The sequence below is a fragment of the Falco naumanni genome, chromosome 6 (genome assembly GCF_017639655.2).
Source record: "Falco naumanni isolate bFalNau1 chromosome 6, bFalNau1.pat, whole genome shotgun sequence".
NCBI lineage: Eukaryota > Metazoa > Chordata > Aves > Falconiformes > Falconidae > Falco > Falco naumanni.
In genome coordinates, this window is record NC_054059.1 from 28,726,185 (window position 1) to 28,740,004 (window position 13,820).

The 13,820-nt window shown below is 48.3% G+C and overlaps 1 protein-coding gene across 6 annotated transcripts in view; it reads left to right on the forward strand.

Moving 5' to 3' along the window:
* The window catches only part of HPCAL1 (hippocalcin like 1), a 67,466-nt gene that overhangs the window by 35,007 nt on the left and 18,639 nt on the right, over window positions 1-13,820 (forward strand). The window contains exon 3 of one of the 6 annotated variants that reach the window (XM_040597434.1): window positions 120-248. The exons of the other annotated variants lie outside the window; for them this stretch is intronic. The gene's annotated coding sequence lies outside the window, so the exon portion shown is untranslated. Of the gene's footprint in view, window positions 1-119; window positions 249-13,820 lie in introns of those variants that run through there. 6 annotated transcript variants of the gene reach the window in all.

Here is a 13,820-nt window from a genome sequence, read left to right on the forward strand (position 1 = left end):
GACAGTTAAAACTGTGGTAGGAAAAAATTATGCATCAAGTTTTAGCTACTTTAGTTCCAGAATAGTGTATTGAACCAGCTTGAGGTCAACTTTATTATTCTTGTGTTACAAATTCCCAGTGTTCCCAATAGCCAACCCTCATCCCAGAAAAAACACAGAAGTGCTGCACAGAGAGACTGCATCCCTAAGCCTTGGAGACAGTGTGCCTGGAGCGACAAGCCCGCTGGAGAGCTGGTCCTGGGCGAGTCAGGTCAGTGACCTGCAATACTTAGCACATGGATGATGAGTGTTTGCAATTGTCCTGCATGATTTCTGTGCTGCTTGTGGTCACGCAGGAGTTGAAGGAAGCTGAGGCTGGTAGGGAATACGCAGTATGAAACTCCTGCTTCATTCCTTTCTTAGGATTGTTGCCTGTGAGGCAGTGATGATGGGGATGATGTGATAAGGTACCAGAAGGCACCTTTTCGTTCTGCATCTGTACAACATAAAGTCTTGCTGTCTCCTGCTCTGTGGCTCAAGCCTCAGGGTGCCAGGGTGATGCTCAACCCTTGCAATGGTAGGGCAAGGTTGGGTAGGTGGCTGCGCAGTCAGGAGACTGGCTGCTTACTTCTGACTTACAAATAACCTTGGCACTTTGACATTTTGGGGATGGAAGTGTCAGTATTGGTTTTCCCCACAGCAGATGAGTGGACAAGGTTTTTGAGTATTCTGTCAGGTGATGGAAGCAATGGGTGTTCGCTTCTGGAAGGCAGGTGATGGAGCATGGGGCAGGGCTGGGTGAAGCGATCCCACAGAGGTGCCTGGGCAGCAGAGCCCAGCCTCGGGACCCAGGGCAGGGGGTACATCTTGTGCATGTTCACAGGGTCAAGGCACAAGCTGGACCCGATTCCCAGCAGCACTGGCAGTCTGTGAAACAACACAAAGGCAAAGGTGGTGGGGTGGGATTGATACGGTAACTGTTTATTTGGTTAACAGTGCTCAGGTCAGCATCTAGGGTTTAAAGGTGGTAACCTAAACAGGGTGGGATTTCTTTAGGAGGAAAAAAGATAAGTGATATTAAAATTTTTATCTTACACATTTGTTTGAATACAATACTGACAGTGGGAGAACTGAATTAGTTTATTTACAGGAGGTGAGATAACATAATAAACTTGAGTAGGAAAAGAATCTGGTATTTTACATTATTTGAAACTCTATAAATGGTACTGTGTTTTATTAGAGCATCAGTTTTTGTCTTATTCTACCACTATAAAAAATGATTAATACAAAGGAGAAAGAAACACCGTTTGTAGGAGAAACAAGCTTCTGAAATACAGATATGTATGAAATACAGAAATGTGGGATAAGCTTGTTACATCCAAACATCAGCCTGGAAGTTTTCTCCCCATTGTACTGTGCATGGAAACGCATTGCAACCCTTCAGGAATTTCTCAGAGTCTCCTGCTGCCTTAGCGTGACCAGGGCACTGAAAACATGGGGATTATTCCTGTGCCCGGCCCCCCCAGGTCATAGCACCATACGGTATGCACGTGTTGCGAAAATTGCAAGGCTGCCCTGCAGCAGCCAGAGCTAGTTTGGGCTCCCTGGCAAATCCTATTAAGTAAGGAGTGTCAGTACAATGTGTACAACTTTGGTTCAGAGATGGCTATTTATAGCTGCAGTAAGAGTATTGTGTGCACAGGGCTTTTCTCTTACACCTAGGTGGGGACCGTGGCAGATTCGCCGACCCCTTTACCTGCTCAGCAGCTGGGGTGGCAGATCTCCAAGAGTACCAGTGTTTTGGCTAGAAATCCTGGTCACCTTCTAAGGCCATCTGAAGACCATCATGGAGGAGGAGGTCATGACTTTCCGCCTGCCTCTCTGTACAGCATCTGCTCCTCTCCTGGCTCACTGGCTTCGGCAGTTTGGCTCTGGGGGTGTGCAGTGCCCTGCTGTCACTGCGAGCGCTGTGGTGGGGAGGAGGAGGGACACTGTATCTACGTCAGTGATATCATTAGGCTTCTGAAGCTCTTCTCAGTGATGAGTGAGCTTTCTGAAATGTTTTGAGGTAAAATGCATAGGATCTGGAGTTTGGAGGGACCGAATGTGACAGCTGCAGGGGCAAGGTAGCAAGGAGATGTGCTTGGTCTTCATGGCAAGGATGATTGATGCACCCTGTCCATGATGTCAGTTCATGCGTTTCGGGTCAGGCTGGGGAGGTAGGAAGGACTTGCCTGTAAGAAGTTTCCAGTTTGGGGTGGTCCGATGGTGGAGTGAGGGCGTCCTTTGTGAGCGTGTGTTCACCGTCTGGTGTTAAGCTGTGGCATTTGGTGAGCACGCTAGGAATTGCCACGAATTCAGTTTTAAAGTAACACAGTGTTAGTGGAGCACAAAGAGCAAAGACCAGCGAGAACATGCGCCTTCCTGCAGCCGGCCTGGGCTGGGGTGCCACCGCCAGCCCCCCAGGATGCTGCCGCAAAGTGCAATCAAATGAGTTAATGAAGCCTGCGAGCTTTCTGCGTGCTTACTGCATTACATCGAGCAAGTTGATTACAGGGGCTGTTTATTTTATGGAGTTTTTACATTCTTATTGGGAGCCATTTGTCAGTCTGCAGAGAAATCTGATTAGCTGAGAATTGCTAGCTCTCTGGTATATGTTGGACCTGTAAAGTGAAGGATGCAGCAGTAAGCACAGTCCAATAGGCTGCTGGAGAATTGTGTAGGCTTCTTTGGAGGTTGGAAAGGTGGGATCGTGACTCTTAAATGCCTTTCCCTTGGCAACTTGCCTGTGTTTGGCGTGGGGGTTCTGCGCCAGCATTCCTTGGACAGGGCGGGCAGCCTGTTTGAGCCCACTGGTGCTGCTCACAGCTGCTGGAAATCTGGGGTGTGGGTGTCAGTGGGTCTCTGTGCCCACCCTGGTGGAGAACCGAGAAGGAGCTGCCTTGCTATGGGTGGTCCCGTGTGGGAAGGGAGCAGGAGGCTGATTTCACTGTAGTTTCAAATCCAGCCCATCAGCAAAGTGGTGTGGCAAAGCCCTGGGCAGCAGGAAGGGGAAGGTGCTGCTTCTGCAGAGCAAGGAAATAGATCATAGCTGACTGTGGTGCTTCTGTGATGCTTTGTGATGATGTGAAGTAAGCGTGCTGCTCCCTGCAGTGTTGTTCATTAGTTAAGTAGCTTTAAAGTCAAGTCTCCTTCACGATACGGGGGCACAGCATAAGGCTTCCCTTTTTGCCCAGCAAATGCACCTCCCCGTCATTCTGCATAAAATCATTTTTTAAGCAAGGAGTTACTTAAATGTGGCACCAGACACCTTGGTGTGTTGCCGGGGAGTGTTGAATGGGTGCTGTACACAGTTGGATAAAACATGGACAAGGTGGCTAATGACACCTGCTGCCTTACAGTGATATTTTTGTAAAATGCCTCCAGTGTAGCAAAAGCTTAGGGCTCTTCTCACCAGTATGCTTTTCTGGTTTTTTTAATTGCCACAAAATATTTAATTTTTTGTGAACAGTGTAGGAAAATTTTCTGGCAATAAGGCAAGCAGAGGCGTGGAAAGCTTTGCCCTCTGTGGTGATGCGTTCAGGATGCCACTACCAGCAGCACATGAGGTGAGGTGGTTTGGGGCAGCAGAGCAGTGCTGCTTGCATCCCCATTTGGCATCCCCAAAAGAGGTCAAGCCTCCATCGAGGACAGGATGAGTTAGTTGCTTGGCCAAGGTGGTTCTGGGCTGCAGCATGCCTGATCCACATGTCAGCGTGCAGCTGGCTTTGGTCCCTTCTGGGCACCCCAGTGCGCTGACCTGCTTTGAAAACCCAGTCTGGCTGGTTGAGGCGGGCCAGGAGGGCTGAGTGAGAGTGAAGCAAGGGATGGTTGTTGGCTAACGTAATCTGCTGTAAAGCCAGCCTGTCTCTTACCATGTGTTCATTGGGTTGGACTGGGAAAAGATGTTCCATGTCAGCTCTGTTTCTTAAAACACAGAAAAGTATTTGCCAGCCTTTCCAAAAGATTTTTGAATAAATTAAGGCTTCTGCAAGGCTGCATTGAATTAACTTTTCGTCCTAGTGCAGAGGACCACTGAGTGGTTGAAGTGACCCAGCTGTCTTAGCCTCCACCTTTTTATGTTCATAAACATCTTATTATTGTTGGAGTTGTGGAGCAAAGCTTTTGTCTTCCAAGTCTCGTACTGCTTGAAGCTGTCCAGTCCATCCCTGAGCTGCTGTGTGGTATACCCACCAAATTTTGCTTGTCTTGGAGGTAAAAATCAGTAGTGATATGCTAAAACTGGGGCAGATACCTTCTTATGATTTCAAGTGGCTTCACTTTATCTTTCAAGTTTGATTCCATCAAAATGAGAGCTTACACTTGTTGTCTAAGCATCATGGTGTCCAGCAAGCAGTGAGGGCGTTTTTCTGCCTGGGATGAGGCATCGCCGGTGATGTCAGAGTGGCACGGAGGTGGTGTGGCATTTGCAAACGATCACTCATAAACCCCATGCTGTGATTAATTAGGGTTTTCAAAGCTCTAGAAACAGAAATTTCTGTATTAATAATGTTCACATCTAAGTGGCCCTCCACTGTCATAGGGCTTCTCTTTGAACAGAGGTTGAAGCAGATAATTTTGCCATTAGAGCCTGAATATGTAGCTACGTCAGGCTGTGGGCACAAATTGGGTCTTGCGTAAATGTATTTGCTCCTTGAAGGTTTTCTTCTCTTTGATGCAGAAGTCTTGCTCCTACAGGTGTGCATATGTGTGTGCTGACCTAGTGCCCCCTTTTTTTTTGAAGAAAGATCTGTGAATTTCCAATAGACACATTTTGGAAAACTAGGGGGATCTTTCAAGTTTTTATCTTTATTTTACCTTTGAGGGAAACTAAGTGCTGTACCAGAAATTCCCACGGTAGATGGGTGACCAGCACGGTAGTCTCCTAGCTCCAAAAATTCGACCTGGGGAGCTGTAGACTGCAAAACCATCAGCTGCTTGGAAACCCTTCAACCCTTTCTACCTGCCTGCGCCTCTGAAACTAAAGTTTGGGGTGTCTCATAAGACCCCCATATCTTATTTAACTATACTAATATAACTATGTACTAAAGATACTGTAAGTAATGGTGTCTGAGGAGCTGCAGAAGAGACAACAGCCAACTCCTGGCTAGTAGAGATTCTAAACAGTGTTTGAACTCATGGGAAGGGACAAATAATCCCACACTAACTCTTCTTTCTCTGAAACATATGCAGCAAAGCTTTGGAGATGTGACCTGCATCTTCTGCTGGTTCTCCTGGATGGATGTTCTGAGCCTGGATGTCTTTTGGGGAGGAGGGAAAGAGGGAGACGAGCTGAGAGTGAAGCCACCTGCCTGCTTTTATGCTGTAGCAGCGCTAAGGGTGCGTTCCCCCTCCAAGCTCTCTCTTCAGGCTTTGCCTGCTTTGTGGAGAGACTTAATTCAGTGTTTGTGAGACTCCTATTTTGCCTGCGTAGGAATGAGGATGCTGAGGGGGGATAATGAAAACGTATGGGGTGATACGGTGACATCTGTTCTCCATCACCACCCAGGAATTTCTAAGTGTTGGAAGGATGTAAAATGTAAAACTCGTCACTGGATAGAGTGAGGGTGAACACATGGTTTGTGCATGTGTTTTCATTTCGTATTTAAGAAAAAAAAGTCATCTAAAAATAAACTGCTGGCTTGCATCCACTTCCTGGTTCACGCGGGGCTGTAATGGAGCAGCTGGAGGGATGGGGCAGCGGGGCTGGCCCAGGGAACCCCCCTGCTGAGCCGGCGGGGGCCAGAGGGGCAAGGTGAGGGGGCATGCAGTGGGTGGCCGGGGGGGAGGTTGCTGGTGGCATGCAGCAGCCCCTGGCTGGGTGCAGGGAGTCACGCTGCCGTCAGTCAGTCTGTAGGCACCCTGTGGGTGTCTGGCTGCGTGGGGTGGCTGCGTGAAGTCCCTCTGTGCCCGTAAATATATATTGTGGTGCGAACACGTAGGTCCTCCATCGGTGCTGAGCGTTTTGGTGATGGGGAGGGTGGTTGGCTTTAAATCCTAAATCCTGTGTTTGTCAAGAGCTGCCCTGGGAGCTTATTGTTTCATTTAGGATGCTACATTTCCCAATATGTTGGGCCTTTTTTAAAAAAAAAAAAACAACAACCAAACAACACCTTAATGATACTGTGCAGGGGATGCACAGGTGGTCAAAATGTACGTAATACTAAAGTGTTTATGAATAAACTGACAAAGGCAATAGGAAGTTGCATCGTTTTCTCTGTTCTTTACAGGCAGGATTGAAACTCCACTAGCTTGTGGTCAGTAAGATACTGCAGAGCCTGGTTCTGACCTGAGCTGCCAGCAGGGACCTTTACTTTCTTCTCCATGTGAGCTAAATCCGTTTTACTCCGTGAACCTCCATGAACCTTGTTTTTACCTCCATGAACCTACTTCACTTGTCTCAAATCCAGAAGCTGATGATTTGGAAGGATTTCTCTGAAAGTCTTCCTAAGTTTTATCAGTGATTTCTTGTCATTACTCCTACTGAGATATATATTGCCTGTATATTTACATTGCATGTTTATACTTCATAGCTTGTTAGTTCTCAGAGTTTTAGCAACCTGGAAAAATTTGTGCTGAGCAATGAAGCAGCCTGATGGGGGAATCAGTGGTTTCAGTCTTTCATGATTTCTGTTTTCTGACCTGTATGAATGTATTTTTCCCTCAACCAGAGGAGATGGCATTTGCAGGTTCAGCAGTGGGCTGGCAAAGGCACTGAGGAGGTACAGGCTTGCCAAGTGGTGAGTTGCCCATCTGGGGCAGCCGATGAGAAGCATCCAACATTTTAAAAGCATTAGTGGATGATGGATATTATATCTGTATGTAAAAGTGCCTGGAGGAGTTGCAGACTGCCCATCTAGCTGGCAAAACATCTGAACAGCAGAGCTGCAGGGGGGAGCACCTTGCCGTATGTGGGGATTTTCTGAGAGGGATAAAGTTGGTGGGTGCAGTTTAGTTTCCAGAAGACTGTAGGCAGTTTTGCATGAGTAATCACGAAGGGAGTAATTGTGGTTGGAAAGACAAGGGTGGCTGGTGTGGTGGAGCAGGGCTCTGGTCACAGAATCACAGAATGGTCAGGGTTGGAAGGCACCTCTGGAGATCACCTAGTCCAACCCCTTGCTAAAGCAGGGTCACCCACAGCAGGTTGCACAGAGGCACATCCAGGTGGGTTTTGAAGGTCTACAGAGAAGGAGACCCCACAGCCTCTCTGGGCAGCCTGTGCCAGGGCTCTGGCACCCTCCCAGTACAGAAGTTCTTCCTCACATTCAGGTGGAACTGCCTGTGTTGCAGTTTGTGCCCGTTGCCCCTTGTCCTGTCGCTGGGCACCACTGACAAGAGCCCAGCCCCATCCTCCTGGCACTCGCCCTTCAGACATCTGCAGGCATTGGTAAGGTCCCCTCTCAGTCTTCCCTCCTCCAGGCTGAACAGGCCCAGCTCTCTCAGCCTTCCCTCATAAGGGAGATGCTCCACTCCCCTCAGCATCCTCGTTGCCCTCCGCTGGGCCCTCTCCAGTAGTTCCCTCCTGAACTGGGGAGCCCAGCACTGGACACAGCACTGGGGATGCTGAGCTGCTGCTGCTGGGTACCAAAGCACCTGGGGAAGAGATGCTCCTGCATTGACCTGAGTCGTGGCACGAGGGCCTGGTGTTTAAACAAGGGCTGCCGTCGCCTCGTCCTTGCTGACGTCACAGCCCAGGGATGGCTAGCTGCTTGTTATTAACTGCGGGTTATTCATCTGCTTCGTTTTCCCCTGGGGGGAGGAACCGATTATAGTGCAGGGATACTTTTTGGTGTATCTGGCGGTTTCAACTCACCTTGAATTTTGCGACTAATTGTTGCAAGAATTGAATTTGGTGTCTGAAGGCAGCACTGCAGTCATGTGTGATGGGAGGAGACAAAAGTAATTTTTCTATTTAGCTCCTCTTTGACTCTTTTTAATCTGGCCAGTTTGGCCAGTTTTGTTGTTGGTTGGTTTGGGTTTTGATATTTTGAGGTGTTGATGTGGGATTTTTTTGTTATTAAAGAAAAGACAAAATAATAGCTCCTTTGCTCTTTAATGTAACGTAATTAGACAGGAACAAGCTATTGAATGGTTCTGACTAAAGCTGTAAAAAAGAATAATTTTAACTGCTGTTATATGAAGAATCTTCCTTTTTCTGCTTTTATGGTGATGACTGCCTGTTTATATTTTAGCATCTGTTCCTGTAAGAATGTGGAAGGAAATGAGCTGGCTCAGCAGAAACTGAAACCCAAACTAATCTCAAGCTGTAGTAAATGCTCAATAGTCTCATTGTCCGTGGGCACTTCAGCAGCAAACCCAGAAAAAAACAACCAACCCAGCATTAAAAATCAGAATAGATGGCAGAGAAAGCATCAAAGCTCTTTTGTTGTTTTCCTCAGCATCCCGTGGGCTCGGTGCGTGTGCCTGGCGAGCACAAAGCTCGGCAGCAAACGGCTGGGCGCTTTGCCCTGCTGCACGGCGTGCCAGGCGAGGGGTCCCGCTGCCCGTGCTGCCGGAGCCTGGCTTCACCATCACCGGCGGCGCGGCCAGTTCCTGCCAAAGCTCTTTATGAGCTTTCCGAGCCTGGCCGCCGTGTGTCCCGCAGAGTCCTGCCGTCCTTTCACCCTGTGCTTCCCCACTTGCATAACTGACTTAGGCATTACCCTCCCTGCTGTCCTTGCCGTGTCTTTGGCACTCGTGCGTCACTTGGCCTCTTTGTTTCGATAAATAACTTTCCAGCCAAGTCACTCCTTAGGTGAGGCTGGGAGTATTCCGAAGCAGAGACACTAGGTTTACATTCTTGCCTATTTAATTTTGCAGATCTCTTTGATACCCCTAAATTCACTGGGATTATTTACTGAAAGTATATGGGAAATAATATTTCTCATTTTAAAAAATCCCAGTAGCTTGTAAACTCATGATGCTTTCTCTGGTCAGAAACTGAAAGTGGAATGGATTTTTTTTTAATTACTTTATCAGACTGAGAGAGTGGAGAGATTAGTGGAGCATAAACAGAAGGAAGTAAAGCAGCTCTCAAGTGTTTTAATGATCTGAGTAGCTAATTTGTTTAGTATGAATTGTCACTGAGCCTTCAGTTTGGCACTTAGGGTTTTAGTTCATTAAATACAAATCAATAAAGCACATAAATACAGTTTCTGGAAATCGTGGTCCAGCTTAACTGTGCATACATTCTTCAGTCCCACATGTGGAATTGCTCGGTCCGTGCTGGCATTCCTCAGCTGGGCTTTTCCTTGTGAGATGTTGTCATGTATTTAACGTACTTATGCCATAGACAGTGGGACTGAGTGCTCCCTTAGCCAGTTTGCAGGTGACACTGAGCTGAGTGGTGCAGTTGATGCATTTGAGGGATGGGATGCCATCCAGAGGGACCTTGACAGGCTGGAGGAGTGGGCCCATGCAGACCTCATGAGGTTCAACAAGGCCAAGTCCACCTGGATCAGGGCAATCCCCAGTATCAATAAAGCTGGGAATAAAGGGATTGAGAAGGACTTGGGGGTACTGGTGGATGAGAAGCTGGCCATGACCTGGTGATGTGCGCTCACAGCCCAGGAAGCCAGTTGTGCCCTGGGCTGCACAAGAAGCAGCGTGGGCAGCAGGGCGAGGGAGGGCATTCCGCCCCTCCACTCCGCTCCGGTGAGACCCCCCTGCAGCGCCGGGTCCAGCTCTGGGGCCCTCGGCACAGGGGAGACATGGACCTGTCGGAGCGGGTCCGGAGGAGGCCACAGACATGGTCAGGGGGCTGGAGCAGCTCTCCTGGGAGCACAGGCTGAGGGAGTTGGGGCTGTTCGGCCTGGAGAAAAGGCTTCAGGGAGATCTTGTGGCCTTTCAGTATATAAAGGGGGTTACAAAAAAGGAGGAGAGAGATTTTACCAGGGCCTGTAGTGGCAGGACAAGGGGCAAAGGTTTTAGACTGAAAGAGGGCAGGTTTGGGTTGGACATAAGGAAGAAATTCTTCACTGTGAGGGTGGTGAGGCACCGGCACAGGTTGCCCGGAGAAGCTGTGGCTGCCCCATCCCTGGAAGTGTCCAAGGCCAGGCTGGATGGGGCTCTGAGCAACCTGGTCTGGTGGAAGGTGTCCCTGTCCATGGCAGGGGGTTGGAACTAGGTGATCTTTAAAGGTCCCTTCCAACCCAAACCGTTCTGTGATTCTGTGATTGTTACTGTGAGATCTGGTACCAAAATCTGCATTTTTTTACTGGCAAAGAATGATTGTCATACTGTACTTGAACAACTGTTGGCACTGCTGCTTGATGAAGGTAAGCAAAATTCCTGTGTCTGAGTGGAAAAAATGTTCTTCAAATTTAAGGCGTGAGGTATCTAATATTTTCAGTCTCGGTAAATTTAATGATATTTTATGGGCTGGGAGGCAACAGTAGGAGGTCTGCAACCTTTTTGAAGGAGCGGAAGTAGATTATTTTTTTTTTAGGCTTGGTAAATGTTGCTGTTTATCAGGCAGCTTTATCCCCAGCCCCTCTCCTTGACCTGCCCAAGGGTGATTTGAAAGGACCCTCCACCTCGTCGATGCAGGGCGGTGTGGCTGCTGCAAGACGTGTTTCTCCAGCCAGCTGCTTGGCAAAGCAGGGAAATCCTGTCAGCTGCCTTTCTTCTTAAATTATCCGCTTTTTGGCACAACAAGAAGCTCTTTTTAGCCCCGTGCATGGTGCCTGGCACAGCGGAGGCCAGATCTCAGCTGCCACTTCGCATCGCAGCAGGAGCCCTCCGGCATCCTGCCTTTGGGCTGGGGCAGCTGCCGGCAGATGCAATTCCCCTCACAGAGCTGGAGCAGCAGGCTTCACCGCTGGTTAACTTTAACATGTACCAGCCTAAGATGTGCTCTAATAAAGAAATGGTAGCTCCCACTGCTTGTATGGATGCATGAAACCAGGCTGCTCATGTTAAACGTAGCACGCACGGGCTGGAGTGTGTGCATGCTGTGGTGCACTCCAGGAAAGTGCAGGCTTGGAAATGCTGGCTGCAACAGCAGCATTAAGAAATTGGATGAGTTTTAGTGGGGTTATTTGTGGGTAGAGAGTGGTGCTCTGTTGTAGAGGAGCTCTGTAAGCCGTGCCTGCAGTGCTCCTGGCAGCCCCTGCGGCTGCATGGTGCAGCCTGGAGAGACGTGCTGCTGCAGCTCCCCTCCCTGCTGGAAAGAGCAGTTTCAGTTGAGAAACAGTGGCTTTTCATAGGAAAAGTCAATCTGGGGGATTCATGCACACACAAATTTTATTCAGTGGCGTGCCAAGGCATGTAGGGGTTTGAAGCTTTTCCACAACTCGCCTGTCAGCAGCGATGGGCCATCAGAGCGAGTGTCCGGCTGAGCAGGCTTATGCCTGGCCAAAGCTACCTGCGTGCCCCAACGTATATCCGTCTGCTTTTATGGCATAGCTCAAAGTTTTGGCAAACTTGTGGCATATTTGCATGGTTTCTCCCCATCTGTTTGCTTGCACAGTGACCCAATCCAAGGCACCTCTCTGTTTTGCAGAGGGTCGTGCTATGTTGGTCTGGTGCGAGCGCTGCTTGGAGCTAGGGGAGGAGTTGTGCCAGATTACCATGGTCACACCTGTGGGGTAAAGCAGCAAAGGGCACGCTTCCCTTGATGTCACAAAAAGTGATTTTCTCAGTGCCAAATCTCTCACTGACTGCAAGTGCCATGTGTCTGTAAGCGTGCATGAACACGTGTTTGCTGAACTGCTTCCCCTGCCCTGCGTCAGACCCTGAGGCTCCCATGCTCCAAGGGGGCTGCAACCAGCTTGTAGCATTCAAGGGTATTTTCAGTCACTTTTTTCCACTGGTCTAGTAAACGGGGATTTTCGTATTTTATTATCAAAGCAAACTGCCTAATGGCCTTTCTGTTTGTTACAGCTGTTCCTCTGATGTGCCAGATCTGAACCTCCCCCTTCAGGAGGAAAAAGAACTTTATTTTTGATAAAATAGAAATACATGTTTGCGAGAAGCTGCACTTGCTGAAGATGTTTTCTAGTACACAGCTCCTATTGACTAGCAAATAGAGAGTGGTTGTGGTCTCCCCTAGTTATGGCTGTGGTTAGATTTGCTTGGTTGGTTGGTTTTGTATAAGCCTGCTGTTTTGTTTATAAAACAAATAAGCTGTTATTCCCTATTCCTGTACTGGATGAGCAGTAGAAGTGGTCCTTCTTGGTTGCCCAACACTTACAGCTGGAGAAGGAACTGGAAAATCCTTGTGTGACTTGTGCCACTAGGTTTTACATGTGCAGATGTTCCAGAAACACATTGGATTGCTTATTTTTTAACATTGTTTTTCCACTGAGTTTTACACCTCTTTGATTAAACCTGCTCAGCAGATAAGTTTTGGAGCTCCACATTTGGGAGTGCACAGATCAGATGCCTGATGCCATGACACTGCCATTTGTCATTAATATGTGAGAAGATCAGGACATGGTTCTGAGAGAATGGGGTAACCCTGGGGATGGTAGTCACAGAAAAGGCATGAAACGTGGAGGGGTCCGTCTGAGCAGGGGAGAAACTCTCATCTAGAAACGCAGAGGAGAGGCTGGGCAGAGCAGATTGACCCAAGCCACAAAGGTGAAAAGACAAATCCTCTTCTTGGATGAGTTCCCAGTGCAGATAAGGAAACTCGGTGCCGAGGTGAGACCTCATCCAGGATGGTGTGTGCAGTCCCAGTGGCCAGGCGTCAGGAGGCTGTCGCTGCACTAAGTGCAGAGGAGGATTTCCATGACACAGGGAGAGGAAAATGTGTGTCTGAGACAGGGCAAAAAGAGCCTGGTCAGTTAAGCCAGGAAAGCCAAAGCTGATGTGGGAGTGATGGCTCTCTATCCATGTGTGCAGCAGAGGGGAAGTTCTAGAGAAAACAGTGTTGGAACCAGAGCAAATGTAGTGAGCAGCACCAAATACATTTGGGCTGGAAGTTAGAAGATGATTTTGAGCAGGTAGAGGAATGAGACCCGTGACCGGAGTGGTGGGAGCAAAGCTTGGCTGGCTTTTGGGATGAAGCTCGGGAAGAAAGTCAATGAGTGCTGCTACGTCTGCTGTATCGGGGCCCACACATGGCATTTCCAAGAGGAGCAGCTCATCTTTAGGAATATTGGAATAATGACTAATTGACTGCAATAAAGTGCAAGTATATTGGATATATCTATGCTGGCATAGCTCTGTATGGAAGCCATTAGGACAAAGCTGAGTAACGGGGGCTTATAGGACACCAAGACAGCTTGGAAACAACAAGAAAAAGAGAAATAACCTATAATAGCCAAACTGAATTTTCAGGAATGGTGGCACTCGGTGTCTTTGTTTCAGTGCATGCCCATGGTGGGTACGCCACCTCTCCAGGGCTGACATCCAGCCAGGTCTGCCCCTCTCACCCCTGGCTGCAAATTCAGGGTTGCCACGGGCTGTTTCTTACTGCACTTTGTCTAATTTCAGCCCAACAATGCCACCTTCTCAACTGAGTGCTCACTTTATTGCCATAATATGAAGCAGTAGAGAAAACCCAGGAGTTTTATAACAGCAGTACATTTATTGAACGCATTTTGTTGTCCAGCGAATGCAGAACCCGGCAGATAATTGCTATGAGAAATAGTTTTGACTCTTCCACTCCCTTGTAAAACAGGGGAGGAGTTGATAACTTTGTCTCTCCCAGTTTTGGACCCAGTGCAGTTTTGTTGACTATCTCAGCAGGTCAAAACCACAGACGTTTGTTCCAAACCCGTGGGTGACTGCCTTGTGCAAAGCCATTCATGAACTAATTTTTTCCTCCAGGAAGGCAATGTTTGTTTATTCAATCC